The sequence below is a fragment of the Vicugna pacos genome, chromosome 7 (assembly GCF_048564905.1).
Source record: "Vicugna pacos chromosome 7, VicPac4, whole genome shotgun sequence".
Classification (NCBI taxonomy): Eukaryota; Metazoa; Chordata; class Mammalia; order Artiodactyla; family Camelidae; genus Vicugna; species Vicugna pacos.
This window is the reverse complement of record NC_132993.1, coordinates 57,301,156-57,326,603: the sequence shown is the minus strand read 5'-3', so window position 1 is coordinate 57,326,603 and position 25,448 is coordinate 57,301,156. Positions and strand designations below refer to the sequence as shown.

The following is a 25,448-nucleotide window of genomic DNA, read 5'->3' as shown; positions in this document are numbered from 1 at the left end:
TTCCAGAATAACCTTCTGAAACCAGTTCTATGGTTTGCATGTATTAGTCTTTTCAATTCACGAATTATCTGTTGTCTACTTAGAATGGCATTTGAGTGTGTGGGGCTTTTGTTTATCTTTGTTTTTTTGAAATTGATGTCCAGGGATCTTTCTACCTCCTTAACAAATATTTGTGAAATCACCATAAAGGAAGTATGCTGTAGTGGAGAGAAGACCATACTAGAAGTAAGAAAGCCCAAGACCTGATTCCAGCACTGCTCTTCATTCATTCATCTATGTATTTATTCACTCTGTGCTTTTCTCATACCTGAAATTGGGAGATCTTGGGTATTACCAGTTAAATTAGTTACTAAATTATGAGTTAAGTTAATTGGGTATACTCAACAGTATGGTGGTCTAGTGGAAGTTGCCAACAATTTAGAGGGATAAGTGCTATAATTCATGGAATGCTTTAAAGTAGTCACTGAAGTTCTTCAATCCTAAGTAGAGTATTTGACCTTCCTATGTAATTTGTGAGTGTAATAAGAGAAAATGAGATTAGTTTGTAAACTGGAATTGGTATATATATGATCACGTGGTTCTGTTGGGTAATATTGAAAGTTTGTTAAATAGCCGTTTTCATTTTGGAGACTATCTTAGTCAAGGTTCTCCAGAGAAACAGAATAGTAGATATAGACAAGAAGAGGTTTATTATAGGAATTGGCTGATGCAGTTAAGGAAGCTGAAAAGTCCCAAGGTATGCTGTCTGCAAGCAGGAGAACCAGGAAAATCAGTGATGGATTCAGTCTGAGTTTGAAAGCCTGAGAATTGGGAGACCAGTTGTGTGAGTCCTGGTCGGAGAAAGTCTGAGAATCAGGAGCTCTGATGTCTGAGGGAAAAGAAGATGAATGTCCCAGGTCAACCAGAGAGAAAAGCAAATTCACCCTTCCTCTACCTTTTGCCCTATATGAGCCTACCACAAATTGGATGATGCCTGCTCAGTTAGGCAGGGCCATATGCTTTACTTAATTCCCCAGTTCAAATGGTAATCTCTCATAGAAAACCCCCTCCTTGAAACATACAGAAATAACGTTTTATCGGCTATCTGTACATTCCGTAGTTCAATCAAGTTGACACAAGAAAATTAACACAGAGACACAGGGGGAAATAAAGGATATGAAAACTTCATGTAAAAATTTTAGAGACAAAAGTTGGCAAATTACATTAGAAGCTTTAAATACCTTCTGTCATGTGATACAGCAATTCCTCTTCTGTTCATCTAGGCTAAGGTGCCCTCTTGCTCTCCTCTCATGCCTTCCCTGTGTTAATCTATGATGCTTCATGAAACAAATATTTATTGGTCTCAAACTATGTACCAGAAATTGTTCGACTCTGGGGATAAAGTAGAGAAAAATTAAAACAAACTTATCGTCAAGTATATATCAGTATTCTAATGGGATTTAATAGGTGGAGGGGCCAAACAAATAAACATTCAACTTTTTAGCATGCCAGTTGGTGGTGGGGAAAAAGGAAAAAAAAAAAAAAACCAGAAGAAAATGGGGCATGTTGGGAGGAGGGTGATGGTAATTTCATAGGAAAGAAAAACTTCACTGAAAATGTGACATTTGATCAGGAACTTAAGGAAAACAGAGTGAGCTTTGCAATTCCATAGATTCTGTCGAGTCCTCCAGAGAGCATAGGAAGAACAGATGCATCGTGCATGTGGCAAGTTCAGTAGAAAGATCATGCAGCTGGATTACAGGGAGTAAAGTTGAGGAGACATATTGTTTAGAAACTTGATATCCGATGCTAGGAATTTTGGCTTTTATTGTGTGTCAGGTATTTAGAGTGATCTATTTAAAAGCAGTTTTGAATAGATGCATCATGTGATTTGATTTTCATTTCAAAAGGATCATTGTGCCCCTCGTGTTGAGAATAGATATTAGGAGGGATATATGAGTCAGGGAGACAAACTAGAATAGGTGTTGGCAGCCTGTAGATTAAATCTGGCCAGCTTCCTGTTTTAGTAAATAAAGTTTTATTGGAATACAGCCACATTCATTCAATTGCATATTGATGGCAGCTTTCCCATTGTGGCAAGAGTTAAGTAGTCTCAGTAGGACCTTATGGCTTGAAGTACCTAAAACACGCACTATCCCATCCTTTGCAGGAGGACGTGCACACTCCTGAACCTAGAAGGTTATTATGATAATCCAAGTAAGTGATAGTGGCAGCTTGTATCAGGGTAGGAGTAGTGGAGATAATGTAAAATGTTCAGATATTGCATATATTTTGAAGGAAGTAACAAAAGAATGAATGTACTGACAGAGGAGAAGTATGAGAGTAAGAGAGTAATCAGATTATGATTTTTTTTTTTTTGGCCTGAGCAATGGGATAGACTGAGTATTGATTTCAGAAAGATTGTGAGAAATGCAGGTTTGGAGGTACAGGTTGAGTTTAGTCTTTGAAATACTTAACACACTGCAACGCATAGCAACAGATGTATGTATTAGAAAGTTGCACGTCTAACTCTAGAGTTTAGCACAGAAGTCCAAGATGGTGACATAAATTTGGAAATTTTCAGCATATAAAATTCATGAATGTGTTTAAAACTGAGGCTGGAGGTTTTGGGTCATGAGATATTAGAAATCCAGCAAAACTGAATGAAAAAGAACAGCTAGAAAAACTGTGAAAGAAGAGCATGTAAAATCCTTGATGCCACATGAGGAGAGTATATCAGAGACCATCCTCAGCCTTGTTGCTATTAGCACTCCTAGTCTTGTGGATTAGATGAGGGTGGAGAATTTATTAACAGCTTGGAACAATGTGCAGATAATGATAACTTCGATGGAAGTTTTGGTGACATGTAGATGAAATCCTGATAGGACTGGATTCAAGAGAATGGGATGAAAGGAACTGAAGAAAGCTTGTATAGAAAACTGTGTAGAAGTCTTCCTCTAAATGAGAGTAGATATGGTAGCAAAAGTATGTGGTACTGAGAATTTTTTTAAGATAGGAGAAATAGCAGAATGCTATTGGGATAATTTAGTCAAGAGGAGAAACACTAATGTCCAAGACAAAGAAAAAAATTCCTGGATTGATGTGTCTGAGCAGGTGTACAGGTGAAAGGAATGTCTGTCCTTCAGTGAAAGCACAGGCTGTTCAAAGTTTCAAAGTAACAGAAGGGAAGACAGAATGCATAGGCACAGATACAAATAAGTGACTTGACTGTAGCAGCTTGGAATATTTTTCTTTTGTTTACTTCCTTTTTTCTCTTTCTCTCTTTTTTTTTTTTTTTTTTTTTTTAGCATAGGAAGCAAGGTCAGCAAGATAAGGGGAAAAATAAAGAAGAGGTTTGGGAAGTATGGAAGGGTAAAGGAGTAGAGGGTATGTAAACATTCTCTAAGAGAAGAGGAAAGTGAATAGACTCTAGAGGGGTATGGGAGAGCTTCTTCGTGACACCAAGGTCTAAGATTCACAACAAATCAAAAATTATGGTAACAATGTAAAATGAAAAGATTCCGAATATCCCGCAAGAGGGTAATAGATAAATAATGGTTTTGAACTTTCAACAAATGAACCATTTTGCAACTATTAAAATAATTTTCTAGTATGTTTAGTAACATGGGAAAATCCCCTCAAACAATGTTTGAGGAAAACTCTTTATGTTCTTTTTTTTGTATATGATTTTATTTTATTTTATTTTTAACATTTTTTATTGATTTATAATCATTTTACAATTTTGTGTCAAATTCCAGTGTTCAGCACAATTTTTCAGTCATTCATGGGCATATACACACTCATTGTCACATTTTTTTCTCTGTGATTTATCATAACATTTTGTGTGTATTTCCCTGTGCTATACAGTGTAATCTTGTTTATCTATTCTACAATTTTGAAATCCCAGTCTATCTCTTCCCACCCTCTACCCCCCTGGTAACCACAAGTCTGTATTCTCTGTCCATGAGTCTATTTCTGTCCTGTATTTATGCTTTGTTTTTGTTTGTTTGTTTGTTTTTGTTTTTGTTTTTTAGATTCCACATATGAGCGATCTCATATGGTATTTTTCTTTCTCTTTCTGGCTTACTTCACTTAGAATGACATTCTCCAGGAGCATCCATGTTGCTGCAAATGGCATTATGTTGTCGGTTTTTATGGCTGAGTAGTATTCCATTGTATAAATATACCACATCTTCTTTATCCATTCACCTGTTGATGGACATTTAGGCTGTTTCCATGTTTTGGCTATTGTAAATAGTGCTGCTATGAACATTGGGGTGCAGGTGTCTTGACTGTTATTATGACAGTTTGACAAGTGGTATAGATACTAAGACTCCAAAGATACATTACTGCAAAGTGATAGCCTGGATTAAATTTCAGGTCTCTCAGATTTTAAACTGATTACTACTCAGCTTAAATTTGCATTTTATTTTAAGTACCTGAATCACATGGTTAATTGAAATTGTCTTTATTTTTTAAACCTCCAAATTAAAAAAAAAACCAGACTATTACATAGATATTTACCCTCCATCTTCTGCTTGAGTAACTGTTTCAAGTGAAATACATAACTTTTCATATAAACTAATAACCATTTCTTTATAATGCTCTGAGCCATCACTCTGAAACTAGTTTTTGTGAAAGCTATTTCTTTCATTCAACACCTAAGCCATACCTTTGTCAACAAATTCATTAATCAGCTCTTTGTCATTTGTAGATGTAACCATTCCAATGAAGTATTTGCATAAGTCATCAATATCATTAACATACTAAGTGATTCTTTTAAAGTAGTGTATAAAAATGATAGAATTACAGACCTTTCTTTGAATCATGTGAGAAATGACTAAATTTTAGGCATAAATGAATCAAGAAACAAAACTCAAATTTAATGTGTGTTGCTCCTTTGTGATGATTTCTTTAGCAAAAATGGTTTCACGGTTTAGGTTTTAGCCTCAAATGACTTTTTAGTTTCTACACACATGTGACTTACCTTTCGTATCTAACAACTGGCCCTTAGATAATCTTACCTACTCCTGTGACCATAAATAATATTTACGTCCATGCTCATGACTCACAGATTCATATCTTCTGTCCAGATCTCTTCTCTGAGCTTCAGTCACATGTATTCCGCTGTTTTCCTGACATCTCCCTTAGGGTAATTCAAACATAGTACATTCAAAAGAGATCATTTGAGGTTTTGCCACATCTGTGAGAAAGAAGATGGTTCTCATCAGGCTGTTGATGTTCCAGGAACTATTAACATCACTCTAAAAGGGTGCATAGTTATTTTCAAGAATCCCAGAGGAACTCTGTGGAGGAACTTCAGTCACATCAATGTAGAGTTCAGTCATGTTGGAATGAAAAGAAAAGGCTCCAGCATTGACAAATGGTAGAAGAGTAGAAAGGAACTGACTGCTTTTTGCACTATTTATAGTCATGTATAGAATGTGGTTAAGGGTGTCACCCTGGGCTCCTGTTACAAGTTGAAATTTCTGCCAATTCCCCATTTATTCCTTATTATTTATTATCTCTTGTTGAAATCAGAAATTTCTTGGTTGAAAACCATATCCAAAGAGTTCTAATGAGACAAGGCATTCCTTGCTCAGTATCCAGAAAGATGAGTTAATTCTTGAAGAAAAGGACACTGAATGTGCATCAAGTTTAGCTGTTTTGATTCAGCGAGCCACAACATTTAAGAATATCAGAAAATTTGAGGTTAATATCTATGTCTCTGAAAAAAGGAAAGTTCAGCAAGCTGATGAATAAAGTCTAAAGAGTTGTCTAGCTATGGAAACAGATTGATGCTCAGTGATTCCTAACACCTATTTGTAATATTTTAAAGATGCAGTAAAAACCCTCTATTGAAGAAAAAAAAAACAACAAAAAACAGCTAGATCATCTGATTACCCCCCTACATAAAAGCTGTGTTCTGTTTTTATAATGGAACCATCACTTGCTCAAGCCAAGAATCGTCAGTAATTACTCTCTCTCTAAATTGTTTTTACTCAATGACAAGTTTGTTCTACCTCCAAAGTACACATCATTCAATCCACTCTTCTTTGTCTCCTCTGCCCCTTTAGTCCAAGCCCCAATCATCTTTAGCCTGTATTCCTGTACCAGCCTTCTAATTTGTCTCAGGACTTTCCCATTTCTTCTAACTTCTCCACAAAACAAATCTTTCTGAAAGGTTGTTGAGATCATATCACTTTCCTTTTTAAAACTTTTTAATGGCTTTCTGTTGTGTTAGAATAAAATAGAAAACTCCTTATCCTGATCTATAAGATATTACAAAATATGGCTCTTGTCTGGGTGTTTATCTATCATACTCCCCCTAGCTTTTTCTTCGGTTGTACTCTTGTCGTCTTTGAAGATAGGGAGCTTTACCAGCCTTAGATCCTTTGTATCCACTCTTACCTCTATCTGGACAACTTTTCCATGGCTCTTCTTATTCTTTAGATCACAAATGGAATGTCATACACTCAGAGGTGTTTCCTGACCATCCTATCTGGAATAGATTTCCCACTTTGAATATCTGTTTTTTCTATCAAAACATCTGCTTAATTCTCCTACAGAACCTATCATAACCTTGGGGTATCTTGTTTATCCATGTGTTTCATTGCTTATTTTGTGTCTCACTAGTTTATAGTTTGTCACTGAAACCCCAGTGCCTATTACATATCAGATTCTTAATAAATAATTTTTGAATGAATGAATGTTTTCACTCCCTGCAGAAGCTGTAGTTTACTTTCATAGTTCATAAATCCGTTAGTTTCCACATGCAGTCAACTGATATTTAGACTATAGGTGATAATTGCCTTCTTAACACTTCTCATTTCTCCCTTTTAGAATGAAAAGATTCTGTTTTAAGCAATTTCTAGAACCCTTTGGTATATCTAATTTCTAAATCTTTTTTCATCTTCTTTTTCCCTGAGTAATTCCGATAGCTATTTATAAGAAAACCATTTAGCTGGATACCCCAAGCTGTTTCTCATTTTCACTCAGGTTCTTACTTCTGGGTAGATACTTTCCCTATTTTAACCATCTCTGAACAATTTTAACATCACACAAATCAAAATGCAAATTTACAAAGAAAAAGAAATTTCTTTATGCTCCTTCCACCATTTGTACAGGCTGTCTACATAAATTTGTAGAAGGTAGTAAAGATAAGACAGAAAATGAGTTGGAATCGGGGGAAGAGGGTTTAATCCAAAAAGCTCATCTCAAGTGACTGAAATCACAGCATGAGTCAGTGCATTTATTAAGATGCTGCATAGCCAGCTAAAATAGATCATATTTTTATATCACCAACCATGCCTTTGGCAAATAAACATGACCATCGCTACTCAATTTTAATTTTAGAGATGCCATCACCAAACTGTCAGTGATCTTTAACACAAATTCCAGAATCCCACAGAAAGACATCAGAAATCATATCCTATTATATCTCAAACTTCTGCAATAAAAGTCATTAAAATTAAATTGTCTTTGGAGATTTAGTGAATTTATGCATAAAACATTTACTTGGTTACCCTTTTGTGTCATAGCATTAGCAGTGTGTTCCTCTCAGATGCTGCCCTAGAGTCTGGTGGGTGAAGTGGACAGAGTCAGAGCCCACTGATGCTGGTCAATGTATTGGCCCATATTACCCTGTCTTAACACTTCCCCAGAGTTAGAAAACATGTTTAATGTTCTCTCATTTAACCTGTTTTTATTCATCAACAGGCACTAAAGGACCTATGGGACTTGTGTTAGTCCTATATCTATATCTATCTTGGCCCAAAAGAAGGGGAGAACAAATTCTAAGTTCACAAAAGTGAAAATGAAAGTAGCTATTCCCATTGCCAAAGGGGAGCTAGCTAGGCAAAGACAGAAAATGAAGGATGAAAACATCTTACTCTTCTTCTCTCCTGCTCAGTCCACAGCATCATAATTCCAGCAGTAGAAACAACCAGATAATTTTTCAGGTTTCTGAGCAAGTGTTTGTTTCCTGCTTTCCTAACAGTAATTCAGGTGGTATGTAAGGCAGTATCTTGCCCAGCTGTAAAAGGGCAAAGACAGACTCCTAGTCTTTTGTAGAACTTTCTGGTTTTCCTTTATGCCTAGAGAAGAAGGCAATAGATATCTGGTATGTGGTCTGGCTTACCACCTCACAACAAAGATTGTTGGGTAAAAGAGCCCTAAAGAAGGGGAAGGAAGGGGAGCAGTTAAGCCTCTATGGTATTCACAATGCCATGAGGTTACAGAGAGGGTGCCCAGCTGGGTGTCTGAAGGCCACTGAATGTACCACATGGCAGAGTAGTAGTCTACCTCATTAGACTAGGTAAGCACCATTAGCCTGACAAATCAGGAAACAAGTCATAGGTTTCACTTGCTATAGACAACAGCAGCTGACGCTAACTGAGCATTAGGGCAGGAGATACTGCACTGGATCCCAGGATATTTCCCAAGAACCTATATGTAAGGAAATTGAAGTGAGAGTAGTGGGTATTATCATCTCTGCAGAGTTTGTAGTATGAGAAAGGGAAGTGTAGGGCAGAGCTCTGAATTTTGGATCAAGGGTACCAAAAGAAAAGTGTAATCTTAGTAAGGTGTGTTCAAATGTATTGACTGCTGCTGACTTAATGACTGAAAAATCTCCATTGAACTTGGAATTTAGAAGTCATTAGTGATCATAACAGAAACAGATTTTGTGAAGAGGTTAAGAGTCAAAGACAGAGTGCAGTAACTGGTAAGTGAGACAGTGAAGATTGGATGAAGTAATAGAGGCAGCTACTATAGTCCTACCAATAAATTTGACAGTGAATTGGAGAAGAAAGTGGAGTAAGACAATGTTGTCTTTTGTTTGCCAAATTATTTGTTTTAAGGAAGAATCCAGAACATATTTCATTGTTTAGGGAAGGAAGCAGAACACAGAGAGTAGTTAATACTCCTCATAAACTGAGAGAAGAACAGAAAATGCATCATGGCCTCTGTTTTGCAAATAAGAAAACTGAGGCTTTAACTTGCTTGTTGAAGGTCACAGATATTGAATGATTTGTTGGCACATGAAACAAATCCTTTTCATTCATAGTCTTTTACTCTTTGTCATTGTATTGAATGTCTCTATATGCATCAGGACACTGGTGGGTGCTATATTGGCTTAAATCACCTGTAATACCCCATTCCACTTGCACTGAGGATTCTACTAAGGATTCCAAAGTGCTTGATAAAAACCCAAAGTTTTTTGTGAGCTTTGCATATGAGGGAGTCATGGTTTTGACTCTTGTTGCTGTTTGTGAAATTCTCATTGCTGTTTACCCCAAGCACGAGGGGCTATTGCTTCCCTGCTCCCCAGTCCTGGGGTGGAGGAAAAGAGGACTCTCAAATAGGGGAAGAAGATGTAAGCACTTCTAGTCTTGGGCGATGGGTAGAGGAAGATGAATGACTTTCTCAGTTCTTGATGCTGAGTCAACTAAACAGCAATATTCTTCACCCTTTTCATGAATTTGGAGGAAACGACCATGCAGTCTTTCCTAAGTGTAAGGGCATTAGGGGGAGATTAAGGCTGACATTATTAGCACAAATTTTAATATAACAGCTAACAATAGCTAGCATTTATTGAGTCCTTGATATGTGTCAGACATATTAGGGTGATAGCACTTAAAGATTTTATTGATTCCTTACAATTTCATGAGGTAGGATATATTTTCTCCATATTAGGGTGAGTTATCAGTGAGATGGGCTCTCTATTCCTGTTCACCTGGTTGTTTACTTAATAGCTGGAAATACACTGACAAATCACAGCAGAAGAACATATGAACATTCAAGTGAGAGGGCAGGGAAAACGACCCTTCTCCCATGAAACTTCACACTCTAGTTTTCACTGAATTGTAGCGGCAGTAAGTAATTTCTGAGTAAGTGAAATCATTTGAACTTGTATTAGACTCTTTTTTTTGCTTGCTTTTTGGTTTGTTTGGACTGCTGACAAGATATATGTTCTATAAAACCCAAAGATTCCACTGCCTTTGCCAAGTTTGTAAGTATCTTTTACTATTCATGTTTTCCTTACCAGTTGAGTTCTTACATGAGAAAATGCTTTGAAAAGTAAAAAGTAAATAAATAACCTTTATTTTTATTGTAATGTTACTATTTTCTATGCTGGGCCAGGAGGCTCTAATTTTACTTTTGACTTAATCTGAAAGTAGGAATCACCTTGGGACATTACCTCATCTTGACAGATGGGATGGTTTTCCAGCATCTGAAATACTTGTTTAGACTGCAGGTACTATGAGGTCAAGATAAGAGAGAAAGAAGATAAACTGGTTAAGAAGATAAGTAGAATTTTGTGTGCATTCAGTATGTTGTTATATTCTGGGAAATCTCTTAAATGCCCAACACATGTTCAATAACTCCTGATAATAATTCCTAAATGTCTGATTTGATAGTATAGAAATGAATAAACACAAATCAGTTTTTCACCAACATAATAATTTCATTAAAAATTCCATAATATTTAAACTTTATACATCATTGCCCAAGAATAAGAACACATTAACAACTTTAATGAGTTAGTCGGATTCATGAATTATTACCAGAAATATGTATATTTTAAGTTTCTGTGTGTATGTGTTCCCTCTAAACAAGATCTAGTAAGTCCTTAACAGTTAAGTGTATAAGTGAGTATACTTGAAATGAGTTAGGACAATAATGTTTTTAATCTTCTCATGATGCTTCCAGTTTCATCTCCATCCTGCTGTGTCCTTAAAAATCTAACCTATATGGGCCACATCAAGGCATTTTCTTAGCCTCTGGTTTCTTGTTGGGTTTTGTCAGCAGACTGTACCAACAGGAGATCAGAGAGGTGGGGAGAGTGATGTAGGAGTATTTATATCCCTGGGTGTCTCTCTGCCAACTTGTAACCAGTTACCTGTGGCCCTTTTGGCTGTTACTCCTGTCAGGAGGCCCTCTTGGTATAGCTCTGCCCTTTAGGTTCCAGTAATAATTTACTCCCATTGCCCTTTAAGACTTAGATAGTAGTTCTTTTTCCCTGTTATGACTAGCCTCAATGTATTACACTATTTGTTAATAGAAAACCTTGATATTCATTTTAAACCTTGGCCCACCCTTGGAAATAATCCTTTTATTAAGATCTCTTCAAATCACCCCATTTGGTTGACCCATCTGCTTCCTGACTGATCGGTTATAGTTTAGGAAATGGGTTTCCCAGAGTACTTAATTTTGGTGTGATAATCTTCAGTGCCAACATCATCTGTTGCCTGCTTTGTTGCAGTAGCTTCCTATTCATCTTCTTGCTTCTACCCTTGTTCCACTAAAGTCAGTCTTCTACCCAACAACCAAAGTGATCTTGTTAAAAATGTAAGATAGATCAGATCATTTGGCTGCTCACAGCTCTTTGAGGGCTTTAAAAGTTTAAGACATCTCCATGGTCTCAGGAGTGTAACAGTCTTCCCCAAGCCATGGCTTTTTGTACCTCCCTGCTCTCATCTCCTCTACCAGCAACCCCTCCCATATTCCACTGCTGTAGACCTTTCTCTCTTATCTTGAGCACTCCAGGCATGCTCCCCACTGACAGTCTTCACACTTGCTGTTACTGCTGGCAGTAATATTCCTGTTCATGGCATCTTCACTCACCAATCAAATTTTAGCTTCTAAACTGGGGCTTTTCTATGCATCCTACTCAAATGAAACTCCATCCTGTCCTAGCTTCCTTATACAGTGTTTAATTTTCTTTCTAAAGTACTTGTCACTAGCGAACATATTTATTTTGTGCCATCCCTCCCTAAAAATACTTAATTGCATAAGAACTGGTTAATTTTTGTCGACCCTTATACTCTGAATGCGTAGAACAGTGCCTGGCACTTAGTAGAAACATACTATATAGTGATTTAATGAATGAATGGTACTGATTACTCCCTGAAGTTCATTTTATTCAGGTGACAATAACTTTAGTTGCAGTGTTAGTACTGATTTAGTTAATTAAATCAGTCATCTAAGAAATTACTGAAGCTAACAGTTGTATGCTGAAAATTTCATTTTTCTGATACTTGTGTCTTTTTAATGCACACAGAAAGAGATTACAACTTTTAATTTACTCTTAAATCAATGGTTGATAATAATGTAAGTAAAGTGAATCAGTAGACGTAGATTTTTGAACTGGCTCTACCAGCAGCTTAAATTACATAACCTAAGGCAAAGTTACTTTAATTTCTCTGTGCTCTAGTTTAGTTAGAAAATTAGGGAAAATATTAGATGACTCCTAAGTTCCATTTTCCTCTGAAATTCTGGGAGGTAGTTGTTAAATAAAATAGCTTTTGAGTGTATGTTTTTATATTTTAAAATGTTATCTAAAATGATGTTGTAATCAATGCTAAGAATCACTTGTAAGTGACATCTACAGAAAGAACATAGAACTTACCATTTGTCTTCCATCTTCTTTGCTAACAGCATAGCACTAAGTCTCTTTCAAATATGTTATGACACATGAAATACATCAGAATTTCACATTATACTGCAATAAGTACTTTTGTCTCTTATATTCCTAGAATTTTATCCACCTCACAGATTTCCAAATCCAAGCAAAGTCTTTAAGTGGTCTCAAATGAGTAAACTGAAGATGAACCTTTTATATTTGACATATTTTTCACCATTAGGATTCAAACTTGACTGATGAAAAATTTACGTATAATCTATAGAACTTTCCAGATGATTCTCTGTATCAACTTATGAATCTGAAAACACAAAACCACAAATTTATAAATTTTTCTCAGTGCCCGCATTATGCCAACACAGCAAAAATCAGATGCTATTTATCTCTTGAATTTTTACCACCAGAAATGTCATTAATTTTAATGATAAAATCCTGTTATACCTTGCATTGAGTTGACCTTTTGATCTCTTAGACAAAATGTGCCATATAACCATCAGGTGATGTTATTGTTACTTGGAAATGAAATAGAATTTCTTATCCTTTCATAATAGCATGACAGACAAAAATATTTGTGTCTTCTGTAATTTTTTTTCTCTGTGCGAAGTATTAAGGTCAGTATTTATTTTGAGAATTAAATATTTCCTAGATGTCTATGTACATTTTCTTTTAAATTACTGGGAAGTAAAAACAAATAATTGTGTTTACATTGCTTCTAGCAGGTTGCTAGAAATTATGTTTTTCTTACATTTCTTGCTTTATCTGCCTCAAATGTTTACAATAAAATCTGAACTAAAATCATTAGTTATTAATATACCCAACCCCATAAATGCCTTTTATACCCCCTATAAAATTATTTTCTTATCCTGCATCAATTCATCTTGATTATAAAAGTGAGACAAATTCTCAACTGAGTAAAGGATTCAGTGTCTGCCAGTCAGACATTTGGACAGTGGAAAATTCTTTTGTTTGGAAAACAAAGAACTCACAGTTTCTAGCCTCATACAGCTTGATGATATTTGCTGCCATCATGCCATTTTACTTATTGTACACTACATAGGAGAATGCTTTCTGCTGGCTTCAAACGTAGTCTTAAAATGGGCATGATTCAAAGAAAAGGCTCTCTACATGCATCACAATTTCTTCCTTGCTACTGCCGTTTCGTATACACTTAGGTAATCCATCCATCCTCATTAGGAGTCACTCTTCCTTATGGACAGACTATTCCCAACAATCAACCAAGCCAGTTCTCTCTTGGATTTAAAATATCCTCAAAATATTCACTCCCACTGTTTTTCTTTCTGTGGTTCCCAATTAGAACTATTTTTTTTATTGTAGAATATTATCTCCTACATTTATTTATGCCAGTGTAATGTCATAAACTTTATAGGTAAGAGGAAGCAGGCAGTACAAAAGGCAACACTAAGGGCAGGCATTGCCAAATACTGGATTTAAAAATAAGTAGAATTTCAAAAGAGCAGCTCTTAAAAAGATATGTTTAATCATTGCTAAAAGTTCAGAGCAAAACTATTTTGGACTTCTAGTCACCTGCCATTTAATATTTATAAAGCACATTTCTACTTCTCATGAAGTTTAAATATTCTGTGATTATTATTTCTATAATTTCCAAGAGCCCTCTCAGAGAAAGTATACTGCAAGTTAGAAAGTTACCTGATGTAGAAAAAGGAACAATGACACATGGCTTCAAGGGATTGTATGATGTAGTGGGGTAAAAGTTACTAGGAGGCAGGAGATATGGGTTACACTTTGATGTCTGTCATTTGCTACATTTGCAACTGACTGAGCAAATTCTATGGCTCCTGTGTTCTTTAGTTTTCACCCCTGGCAATGAAGGATCTTCTTCCACCTTTTATATTTTTTGGTAGTTTATTGATAATGTATGTGAAATAAATTTCAGAAGACAGAATGTTTTAAAGTAGTTTTTAAACATTTAAAATTCAGTATTCTTGTCTATATACCACTACAAAATCAACTTTCTTATCCCTCCACACACACACACGTACACGCACACCAGTTTCTCCCTCTTTTGTAAGAATATAAACAATTGAAAACTCCTCCTTATTGTCCTCCACAATTCCTGGCTCTTTTCTTTTATCTGTTGATTTCTTTGGTTAGATTTTGTGCAGGATGCCTCATGCCACTTTAAAAAATCTTAAATGGTAATGTCACCAATAAATAATAACAAAACTATACATGCTTGGCTGTAAATTTCAAGATACTCATACCAAATTCCACTATATCTTAACATGGATTTTTCTCAAAATAGCTCTTTCTTAACCTTGTGACCCAGTAGGGTTAGTCCCAATGCTCATTCCCTGTGTAAAAATGCCTTTAAAATTTTTTTACTCCTTTTTCACTCAAACCATCCATGGATAGGCCAGTTTCTCCCTTGTAATAGCTCCTGTTTTCATGATCACAAGCTTTATATGACATCACGTCTTGTTTACTGGACTGCACCAACAACAACTACTACTGTTGCTGCTACCATTACTATTGGTTACTACTCAGGGATGGTAATAATACTACCTAGAATTTTTATTTAGATTAAGTTAGCAAATAAAAGTAATGTACATATAACTTGTTTGAAGAAAGGAGCCAAAAGATATTTCTTAAATTCTATATTCCCCATAAATTTAACACCAAATCAAGTTCCTACCCATGTGCACAATATTTATCCTTTGAGCACACTGAGTACCATATAGCTTATGTATTTGTGTTCATAATATTATATACCCATGTATATGTGTATGCATATATATGTATATACAGCATTTATGCATACTTGTGTTCAATTTTTTACTTTCTGATAAGTAGTACCAAGTACAAAGTACTACTCAAAAGAACTCTGAGAGGTCAGTGTGACTATCCTCATTTCACAGATGAAGAAAACTGTGGCTTCCAGAAGTTATAACATCCTTGAAATTACTCAGATAAATAGTGCAGAACAAGATTTGAAACACAGGTTCTTTTCATGTAGGTAAATGCTGCTTACACCACTTCATCTAATATCAGACACTGTTTTAGTCAAAGATGGTGGAACTGTAATTTAGAATAGCCTCCTGCATTCCAGTCTCCTTTTCCACACCCAAGCCTGAGAAGAATACCTTCAACAACTGTTTGGATTGGATGAGACAGGACATCATTTTCCCACGTTAGAAAGTTGAGCAGAGTATAGCCAATTCCCTTCTACACTCAGAACATGTGTGGCTTTTCCTACATTAAATGTAGTAGGTCAGATGTCTTTGAACACTCTTCACCCCACCTATGCATTATTTGCTTTCAGTAAGTTTCCCTCTTTGTAAATTCAGTCAAGAAGATACTCCTTGAGAATGCAGGAATCCCTTTATCAGTTGAAATGTGTTTTAACAAAATTGGTGAAATTCTATTATCTTATTGTACTGCAACATAAAACTGACACCAGTAGTGCCAAATGACCACAAATCACCACAAATGAATTGAAAATGTTGATGAGTATCCTCTGATTCATGATACTTTCAGTATTTAAAAGGTAAGTGTGTTTCTCTAGACTATCCATGAATTATTACATCTTTGTACTAAACAAAGTCATGTTTCCTTAAATGTTTCTGTAATATACCTTATAACGTGTTTTAGGTAGAAAGTTCTTGCATTTCTGGCTGCCCATTTCCTGAAACTTAATAGTTATTTACCTTAATGCTGTAAATTCAATGTTCTGTAAAGTAAGTTTACTTCCTACGAGGAACACTTTTCTACAAAAAACCATGTGTATCATTTTCATTCTCTGGTGAATCTGACTTTATTTCTCTAAACAAATACTCCTTGATTTCATTTGTAAAATATTTCTGAAGAAACAAAGATGGTTTTGAACATATTTTCGTTTTTCCCCTTTTCCTGAGATTGTGATGACTTTGAAGAGTCCTTTGATGAATTTCACCTTTCCTTTTTGTCTATTTCAAAGAAAGGGAGCCTTTGAAGAACATTTTCTCTTTTTTAAAATATCTAAAGCTTCTCTTAAATAGAAATGAAATTTCCATTTAATACTTCGGGTTTTCACTGTGAATAGACTATGTTCAGTGGAGACAGAGGAAAACAAACTTACTTATAACTATGCCTATTGTCATGGGGACTCATGTCCCAGTCACTGTCACTCCTCTGCTCTGTTCACAATAGGGACACAGTAGAGTCTCAGTTCAAGCACAAGTTGCCATGGGTGTGTGGACTCCGTGCACGAAGTTGGTGCCATTTGCTCTTCATTTTCATGAATCATGGGTTTGTGAAGGAAGAATAGTAGGAGAAGAATATAGGGGTCATGAGAAGCCAAATTCTACTTCACCTCTTCTCTACCTTCCAAACATACTTGGCCAGGGTTACAGAGAGAATTCTTTTACATCTTTTATGTGGTTTAGTGATCAAAAGCCTGAGTCTGCTACTTCATTCTTAATTTTTGCAAAAGAAACTGAAAATGTGAGAACTATTTTTATGGAATGTGGTAGTCATATTATAGCTACTATATACTTTCTGACAGTAGCTTCCTGTTTTTCCTCTCTGATTGAACAAATGTAGTTATGTCTAAGAGTATAAATTCTTGTTCAGTGACAATTCTACCTTATGTGCCAGCAGAATATACACTCCATGGTTTGATTTTACAAGTTAAAATATGATGGGATATTGATTTTACCTTAAAAAGAAAAGAAACTACCACTTGCATGGGAGAGAGTAGACCTTATAAATAAGGCATTTAGTGCTAAGCTTCAGGAGACCTACTAATTTTAGAATTCAGCTGAATAAAGATAGTACTTCACATAAAAACATGGCAATGTGAAAGTAAGAGCTTATAATTGGCCAAGACAATCTGAGAAAAAATAACAAAGCTGGAGTTACCATGTTCCCTGATGTCAGACTATACTACAAAGGCACAGTAATCAAAACAGTATGGGACTGGCACAACAACAGACACACAGCTCAATGGAACAGAATAAAAAGCCCAGAAATAAACCTATGTCCTAAAGGCCAATCGATTTACAACAAAGGAGACAAGAATATACAATGGGGAAAGGCAGTCTCTTCAGTAAGTAGTAGTGGGAAAACTAGACAGCTACATGTGAAAGAATGAAATTAGAACATTTTCTCACAGCATATAAAAATAAACTCAAAATGGATTAAAAATCTAATTGTAAGACTGGAAATCATATAACTCCTAGAAGAAAACATAAACAGAATACTCTTTGACATAAATCATAGTAATATTGATTTGAATCCATCTCCTAAGGCAAAGAAAACAAAAGCAAAAATAAACAAGTGGGACCTAATAAAACTTAAAAGCTTTTGCACAGCAAAGTTAACCATCAAAAAAAATTAAAAGACAACCTATTGAATGGGAAAAAATTTGAAAATTTGCAAAATTTGCAAAAATCATTTGCAAAAAGATATGACTGGTAAGGGGTTAATATCCAAAATATATAAGCAGCTCATACAATACAACTTGGTATCAAAAAAACAAATAGCCTGATTTAAAATGGGCAGAATTGCTGAATAGACATTTTTCCAAAGAAGACATACTGTTGGCCAACAGGCACATGAAAAGATGCTCAACATCACTAATCCTCAGAGAAATGCAAATCAAGCCACAGTGAGATACCAGCTAAGACCTTTCAGAATGGCTGACATCAAAAAGAGCATAAATAACAAATGTTGGCGAGGACATAGAGAAAAGTGAACCCTGATGCACATTGGTTAGAATGTAAACTGGTGCAGCCACTGTGGAAAACAGTAGGGGATTCCTCAGAAAACTGAAAGTAGAACTCTCATATGATTCAGTAACTTCACTCCTGGGTATGTATCTGAAGGAAAAGCACTAATTCTAAAAAATGTATGGATCCCAATGTTCATAGCAGCATTATTTACAATATCCAAGATATGGAAGCTATGTAAGTGTCTATCAACAGATGGATGGATAAAGAAGTCAAATATATATGTGTGTATACACAACACACACACCCAACTCACCCCATACACACACAATGGAATATTACATAGCCACAAAAAGAATGAAATTTTGTCATTTGCAACAACAGAGATGGACTTTGAGGGTATTATGCTTAGTGAAATAAATCAAATGGAGAAAGACATATACTGTCTGTTGTCACTTATATGTAGAACCCATTTTTAACAAAACAGAAGAAGTAGACAGATGTAGAGAATAAAGTAGTGTTTACCAGTGGGGTGAGGGAAGAGGGAAGGTGCAAAATAAGGACAGGGGATTAAGAGGTACAAACTATTATGTATTAAATAAATAAGCTACAAGGAAAATAACCAATATTTTATAATAACTGTAAACAGTATAATCTTTAAAAATTGAGTTACTATGTTGTACACCTGAAATTCATATAATATTGTAAATCAGCTATACCTCAATCAAAAATAAAAACTTGCATTCATAGATGTAAAGTACAGAAAATAGATGTTGCAGATCTGTGATATTGGCTAGAGACAAGAGGCAACAAGCCTAGGTAATATTTTAAAGTCATGCCCTGGGCAGTGGCTTCTTCCTATTCTCATTTGTTCTTCTTGCTTCCTGTTACCAAATGAGTAATTAAAAATAGTCTAATTATGTATCTTTCCACCAAAACTCTCTGTTTCTATTTACATTGAAAAAAATCCTGAAACTTTCTTTAGCTATTAAAATAGTTTCTGGATCATGTATTCCTGATTTACCTTTTTAGTAATTTTGATTTACTCCTCTACAAAAAAACAGACAAAAAACTTCTACTGTCAAATGGTTTTGTTATTGCCCAGTATTTTCCCTTCAGCTTTGCTTATGCTAGAAGTGCAATGTCTTAAGACACCATTCTATCCTACGTAAGCATCCCTTACCCATATCCTCATTCAAAACCCACGCTCTTCTTCAAGTATATGTTCAAATTCAACCTCAAACATAGAGCTTTCCTGATCAACTCTCCTAGTTCATTCTTCTGAGCACTTGTTTTGTACCATTTTTGGTACTTGTCCTAGATTACTTAATATAGTTCAGTTTATGAATTTACTCAACTATACTTTTAATTCTAGGGGAAGAATTTAATATCACTGAATTCCTCCATTACTTAAGGGGAAGCCCTCTAAAAAGTGGATAACAGAATGAAGTGCTACTAAATGCTTCTGAATAGCTTGATTTCACCAATTATAAATAAAAGAGAGTCTCAGTATTTTATAGTTTATAATTTTAATATTATATGCTATTAAAATTTAGAAATTTAACCTTTTCAAAAAAATTCCTAGATTTATTTTACTGGGTTCCCCCTCTCCATTCTCCATTCTGCATCTCCACTCATATTTCACACCACCTTTAACTATTTTTTAATCACTCTTTGCCACCTCACTTCATTTCTCCACTAACAAACTTTCATTGGATTCCTGTATTTATAAGACAGTGTCCAATTACTTCAACTTACCCATTTAGTTTTATAATTACTTTTATGTGATTCACCTTCTCTACCTCTTACCCTTCTAGTCTAGCTAGTCTCTTCATCTTCACAATATAGTTATTTTTACAGCATATATATATTTCCCTTTAAAACAAGGAATAAGACAAGAATGTTCTCTGTGCCGTTATTATTTAACATTGTTCTGAGTTACCAGCTAATGCAATTAGTAAAGAGAAAGGAAAGGGAGACATAAGAAGTAGATAATCATATGTTAAATGTTCATAATCAGAAAATAATATGACTCTTTATCTGGAACACTGAAGATAATCAACTGAATTTTTATGAAAAATAAAGAAAATTCAATAAGATAGGCACAGGGTTGCCTTCACATGAATTGACTTCATGTGTTGAAACAATGAGAAGCTGCAGGCTATAACAACAACAAAAAAAAAAACAAGATTTTTTTTTTTATAATAGCAACAGAAAGATGTGCTACCCAGGACTTACCAAAAAAGATCAAGACCTAGATGATGAGAACTTTAAAAACACTATAGAGACTCATTAAAGGGTATTTTAACAAATGAAAATCATACTATGTTGTTGCAGAGAAATACAGGAAATCATGAAGATGTCTATTCACCCAGTATGTTTAGTGTGATCTCAACAAAAATACCAGCAGGATAAACTAAAAAGGGTGATTTAAAAATGTATTTAGGAAAAGGAAATAGTTTCTCCTATAAATACTCTTTCCTTTTGATATTGTAATTTTTGCTTAATCCAGAGGGTTGAAGATAGTGTAGTCCTACCATCTAAGTGTAAAAGATGCAAAAGAAAACAGAAATTAGTGAGTAGTGATTTCAGAGCCTGGGCTTTGTGAAGTTAGCAGACTCAAATTTGAATTCCAACTTTGCCACTAGCTGACTGTACGACTTTGGGAAATTAACCTCTTAGAGTTTCATTTTCCCATCCAATAAAGGGAAGAATCTACCTCCCTGTGAAAATTAAAGGAGATCAGTTCATATTCCATTTGTGAAAATGGTAAACACTTTGCCTAACCTGTAGTGTATTCAAGAGATACTATTTTAAAAATGCAACCTCTATTTTTCAAAAGTTCAAGAACATTCTAGATCTCTTACAAAACTAATTCCTGATGTCTGGGGAAAGTTACAGGTGTTTTCTTCAACCCATGCTCAACATCTATAAAAAGGGAGTAATTAATACCTGGCTGCCAGAGTGTAGTGGGGATTAACTGAATGTTTATAAAAGTCTTTACAGATACAAAATGCTTAAGGGCTGAGTGTTTTTGCCTGTTAAATTAGTAAATAAAATGTGGAGATTTTCCATGAAAAGTATTTAAGCATTGGAATCTGATTGCTCAGTTTCAGGAGATAATTAAAATATGCAGCATATTTATTATATAATTTTTATAAGAATCATAGCTTTTTAATTAAAGAGTTGAGGTGAGGTGAAAATCAAGTTTCCATTGATTCTTAACAATCACATAGCAGAGGTGTAACTTTATGAAAATTATTACAGATGTGAAATGAAGAATCCATGAATCCACGTGCATTAGCCTCTCCTTTATCTTATCAACAGAGCTTTGACTGTCTGAAAGCATTGGCCGTCCTTTTCCTCACTTCTAACCCATGATGTCGTATTTCCAACACTGCTCTCCTTTGGGCAATTTACTAGTTTTCTCTTATTATAAGATTCTTAGCAAGTTAATTAATTTGTTTTCACAGTGCATGCAGAATGTCTTGGAGCCAGCACAATGAGAACAAGAGAAATGTTATTTGATGATATAAGAGAAGGTAAAGACAGAAATATTATAGATTTTAGTACACTAGGTGATTGTCGTGCTGATATGTTAAGTGGCCTGTCTAAGGAAGCAGGGACATTAGTGAAATTCTTTAGTGACATAACCATCAACAGTCATTGAGGATAAAACGTGTGAAAACTGTAACACTTGAAGGGTTTAGTTTCGGACTCTGGAAGATTTTGAATATGGAATAACTTTTTGTTTTATGATACTGTATACCATGAGACTCTGTTATACATAAAATATGCTGAAACAGAACTCTGCATTTTATTATGTTAGTACAGGAATAGCAAAGTATTGTTTTAGAGTATTCCTATGATAGCCCAACCCTAAGGATAGAAAGTGCCCATGAAGAGTTCCTCTCCAGTTCTATAAAGCGAGTGAGTCCCTAAACAGCCAAGCAGAAATCTGAGAAAGAGAATGTGTGCATGTGTGTGTGTGTTGCCCATATTCCTTTGCAAAGGGAGATGTTTAGAGGTAGGGGTGGAGGGTACTCTTGAGTCCATGGGAAGGCAGTATTGCAGGTGAATATAAGGCCTGTGGGTTTGAGTTCAGGTTGACTTGGTTTTTAATGTCATATCCACCACTCACATAGTTGGGAGACTTTGGCCAATAACTGAAACAATTTCTTGTGTAAAATGGAGGTAATAAGAGTACATATTACATAGATTAGTTGTTAGAAAATCTTGTGTTTGTGTTAAAATGACTAACAGAGTGCCTAGTAAGCACAGAGTAAAAACCTAATAAATTGTAGCCATTGTTACTTGCAGAGCCCAGGTTAAGAGGGCTGGCCCTGGAGCCAGATATCCTCTTCAAAACCAGGTTTTGTGTCTTACTGAATTGGATCCCTGAGCAAGTTACCTAATCTCTCTGTGCCTCAATTAATTCACTGTAAAACATAGATAAGAGTAATCCATTGTTACCTTACAGGATTTTGTAAAGCTTAAATGAGACAGAAGATACAGTGAGCTTAGAACAGTGGAATGGTTTTAGCTCATAATAACTGTTCAGAAATGTAAGTTATTATGTTGCCCTGTGGTAACAGTAAACTTAAACACTGTATTAACAACCAGTTAAATAAAGGCACTGTATACATTTAAGAATGCTCCTCAACTTCTTTATATCCAGTATGCTTAAGGATGGAGGAAAAACCAAATTGAAACCATTAGTTGTACAGTTATGCTTAGTGGAGAAATCAGTAACTTCAGTGTATAGTAAGACCTGACGTTTCTTTAGAGCTTTATAGATCACAAACTTCTGTGTATTATGCTTGGACATTTGCAAAGAGCTTCACAGTTGTGCCTTTTAGACTTGGTAATGATCAAGCAACTCTGGTTACTATTTTAAAATTTTTAAAAAATAAGGCCAAAAGAAGTTGTCATTCAACCCACATCAAACACTAGTGCCAATTAGTATGTTTAATAAAACAAACAAAAAGTATGCTGCTCTTTTCTCCTTGCTATCCTCCCTTCCTTCCTGTCCTTCCCCTTCCTTCCTTCCTGTCCTTCCCCTTCCTTCCTTCCCTTCCACTCCTTCCCTTTCTTTTCTTTCTTTCCACCTGACCATGTGCCATGCAGTATGCAAAATGCTGGTACAGAGTCATGAAATGTAGATAGATCCCTCCCTCTTGGGAGAAAATTCTGGTGTCAGAGTCATAAGTAAGCAAGGAAACAAATCTGTAAACCTAATGACTACAGCTTTTGATACTATTAAAGAAGCAGATGAGGCAGTGTGATAAAACAGGAAGTGAGTTGGGAGTTGGGGCTACTTTAGGCAGGATGGTCGAGATGTACTTCTCTGAGGAAGTGGCAAATCAGAGAGGTGAAGGAAGAGGAGAGTCTGTCAAGTGGGGGGCCTGGTGAGGTGTGTAGGTGTGTTATAGGAACTGAATTGAATCTGGACTACAAACTTCCTAGGGAGCTGAGAGATTTTTCAGGATTGTGCTTATCAGTCTTACCCTGAACGTCTGCTAGTACTTAATTACGTGATGGTAGAAGGCTACCAGAGAATTTCTATTCTGGAGGTACCATCAAATATGATAAGTGGGGATCACCATGTATTAATTCACTCCATCCCTAAAAGTGTCTTCAAAGGCCCTTTCTTGTAACTGCTGTATTCAAGGAGCACCTTAAAGGTTTCTTAATGTTTGTTGCAAGGAGAATATTTTCTTTTTCTTTTTCTTTCTTCTTTGATCTCTAGAACTCTTTTTTGGACCACCAGTGAGATTATAACTCAGAATTGTCTGCACTAAAATCTAGAATTTTCATTCTTCTCTGGTATAGGAGATAGACATCTTTCTGAAAATAATAGTGATCTGGCCAGGATTAAAAAAAATCTTATCCCCCAAAGGATGTAGTGTAAGTAGAGCAGCACATGGCCAGCTGTCAAAGGAAAATCTCTTTGACTTTGTTCTCCTCCTAAGAGTGCAGTGAGCTGGTCCTTTCAGTATGTATCTACCAGGATACTAATAAGATGCTAAATGAAAACACCTTTAAAATACCTGCATCTGTCAAATCCTCAGGCTTACAAATCCAGTGGATATGACATGCTGTTATTATGTGACTTACACTGAGTATTTATTTTACATCACCTAAGCCAAGCTCCTTAGCATGAGGAACAGAATGCAGAAAGATGCTAATATATTACATTTAAGGTTTCCTGCAGCATCTTTGGCATTTCCCATGAGACATCATCATGTACGTAGCTTTGAATGCAGAGTGATGTAATAAAGCGGGATAAAATATGGCTGCAGAATACAGTGATGGCACCACGGCAGGCCTCTTTAGCTTTTTTCATATTGAAAATTCAGCAGGACTATTAAAGTGTAATGGCACAGAATGTCTTGTTAAAAAAAAAAATCCACAACCCTGTATGATACTCTTGTTTATGGATGATATTTATTGCTTTTGTATTCTTATTGTGTGCTTTCGAAGTCAATTGAAATGCAAGGGCTAATGAAACCTCCACCATAACACATTTATTCTTCCCTACCCAAAATGAGTCTACAAGATGTAAATGACTTACATATATCAACTGCTCAGGTTTTATTGTTTTGGGTTAATTTATTCACTGTAATATTCTTAATGAAAGTAATGACTCTTAAACTAGTTTGTATATTCGCATACTACAGTTTTATTAAATCATGCTGGGAAAGTTCATAGTGGAGGCCCTAAAAGGAAGTTCATATTTAGTCAAATATATAAGTCCACTTACCAAAGATCAACATTATATATTTTTCTATTCATTGTCCTTAATTTCAGTTCATCAGCATTTTAAGTTTAGGGCAGTCCAGGATCTAACGTATTAGTCATTATGTCCTATTACATAATTTTTCAACAGAATGCTTGTCAGAGTTCTATCAGCTTGTCTTGAACACCCAAAGTTCATCATACATTTTATTGACTATAAAGGCCTAAAGTAATCACTTCTAACTTTTATCCTCAATGTTTACATTTGTGTGACTGTTCAAACTTGAGGCAAAAGCAAATATTTTTATAGAACTACTGAAATTCTAGGCTAGATGCAAAAATAGAAGCTTTCACTGTCTAATTCAAAATATATGCTAGAATAATTACAACAATTAGTAAATGGGATTATTGTGTGATAAAGTTGGATAAAGCAACTTAAAATATTTTTGTTTATGTCCATTCATTTTCATATACCTGATTTCTGGTGTGACAGCTTAGGAGTCACTCCCAAAATTTTACTGAGTGAGTGAACAGCCTACTAATTCTTAAATTATTCTTGCCATCTATCTCAATGTGTTAAAAAAAAAACTGGTCCTGTTATTCCTAATTTCTTCCTTAAT

General features: G+C 35.3%; 1 protein-coding gene and 1 pseudogene across 7 annotated transcripts in view; both read left to right on the top strand.

Moving 5' to 3' along the window:
• Nucleotides 1–5,742, top strand: part of LOC116281265 (large ribosomal subunit protein uL6-like) — a 67,103-nt pseudogene extending 61,361 nt beyond the window's left edge.
• The window catches only part of NXPH1 (neurexophilin 1), a 908,922-nt gene that overhangs the window by 516,725 nt on the left and 366,749 nt on the right, over nt 1–25,448 (top strand). For 3 of the 7 annotated variants that reach the window (XR_012074470.1, XR_012074469.1, XR_012074468.1), the window contains exon 5: nt 21,564–21,632. The exons of the other annotated variants lie outside the window; for them this stretch is intronic. The gene's annotated coding sequence lies outside the window, so the exon portion shown is untranslated. The remainder of the gene's footprint in view (nt 1–21,563; nt 21,633–25,448) is intronic. 7 annotated transcript variants of the gene reach the window in all.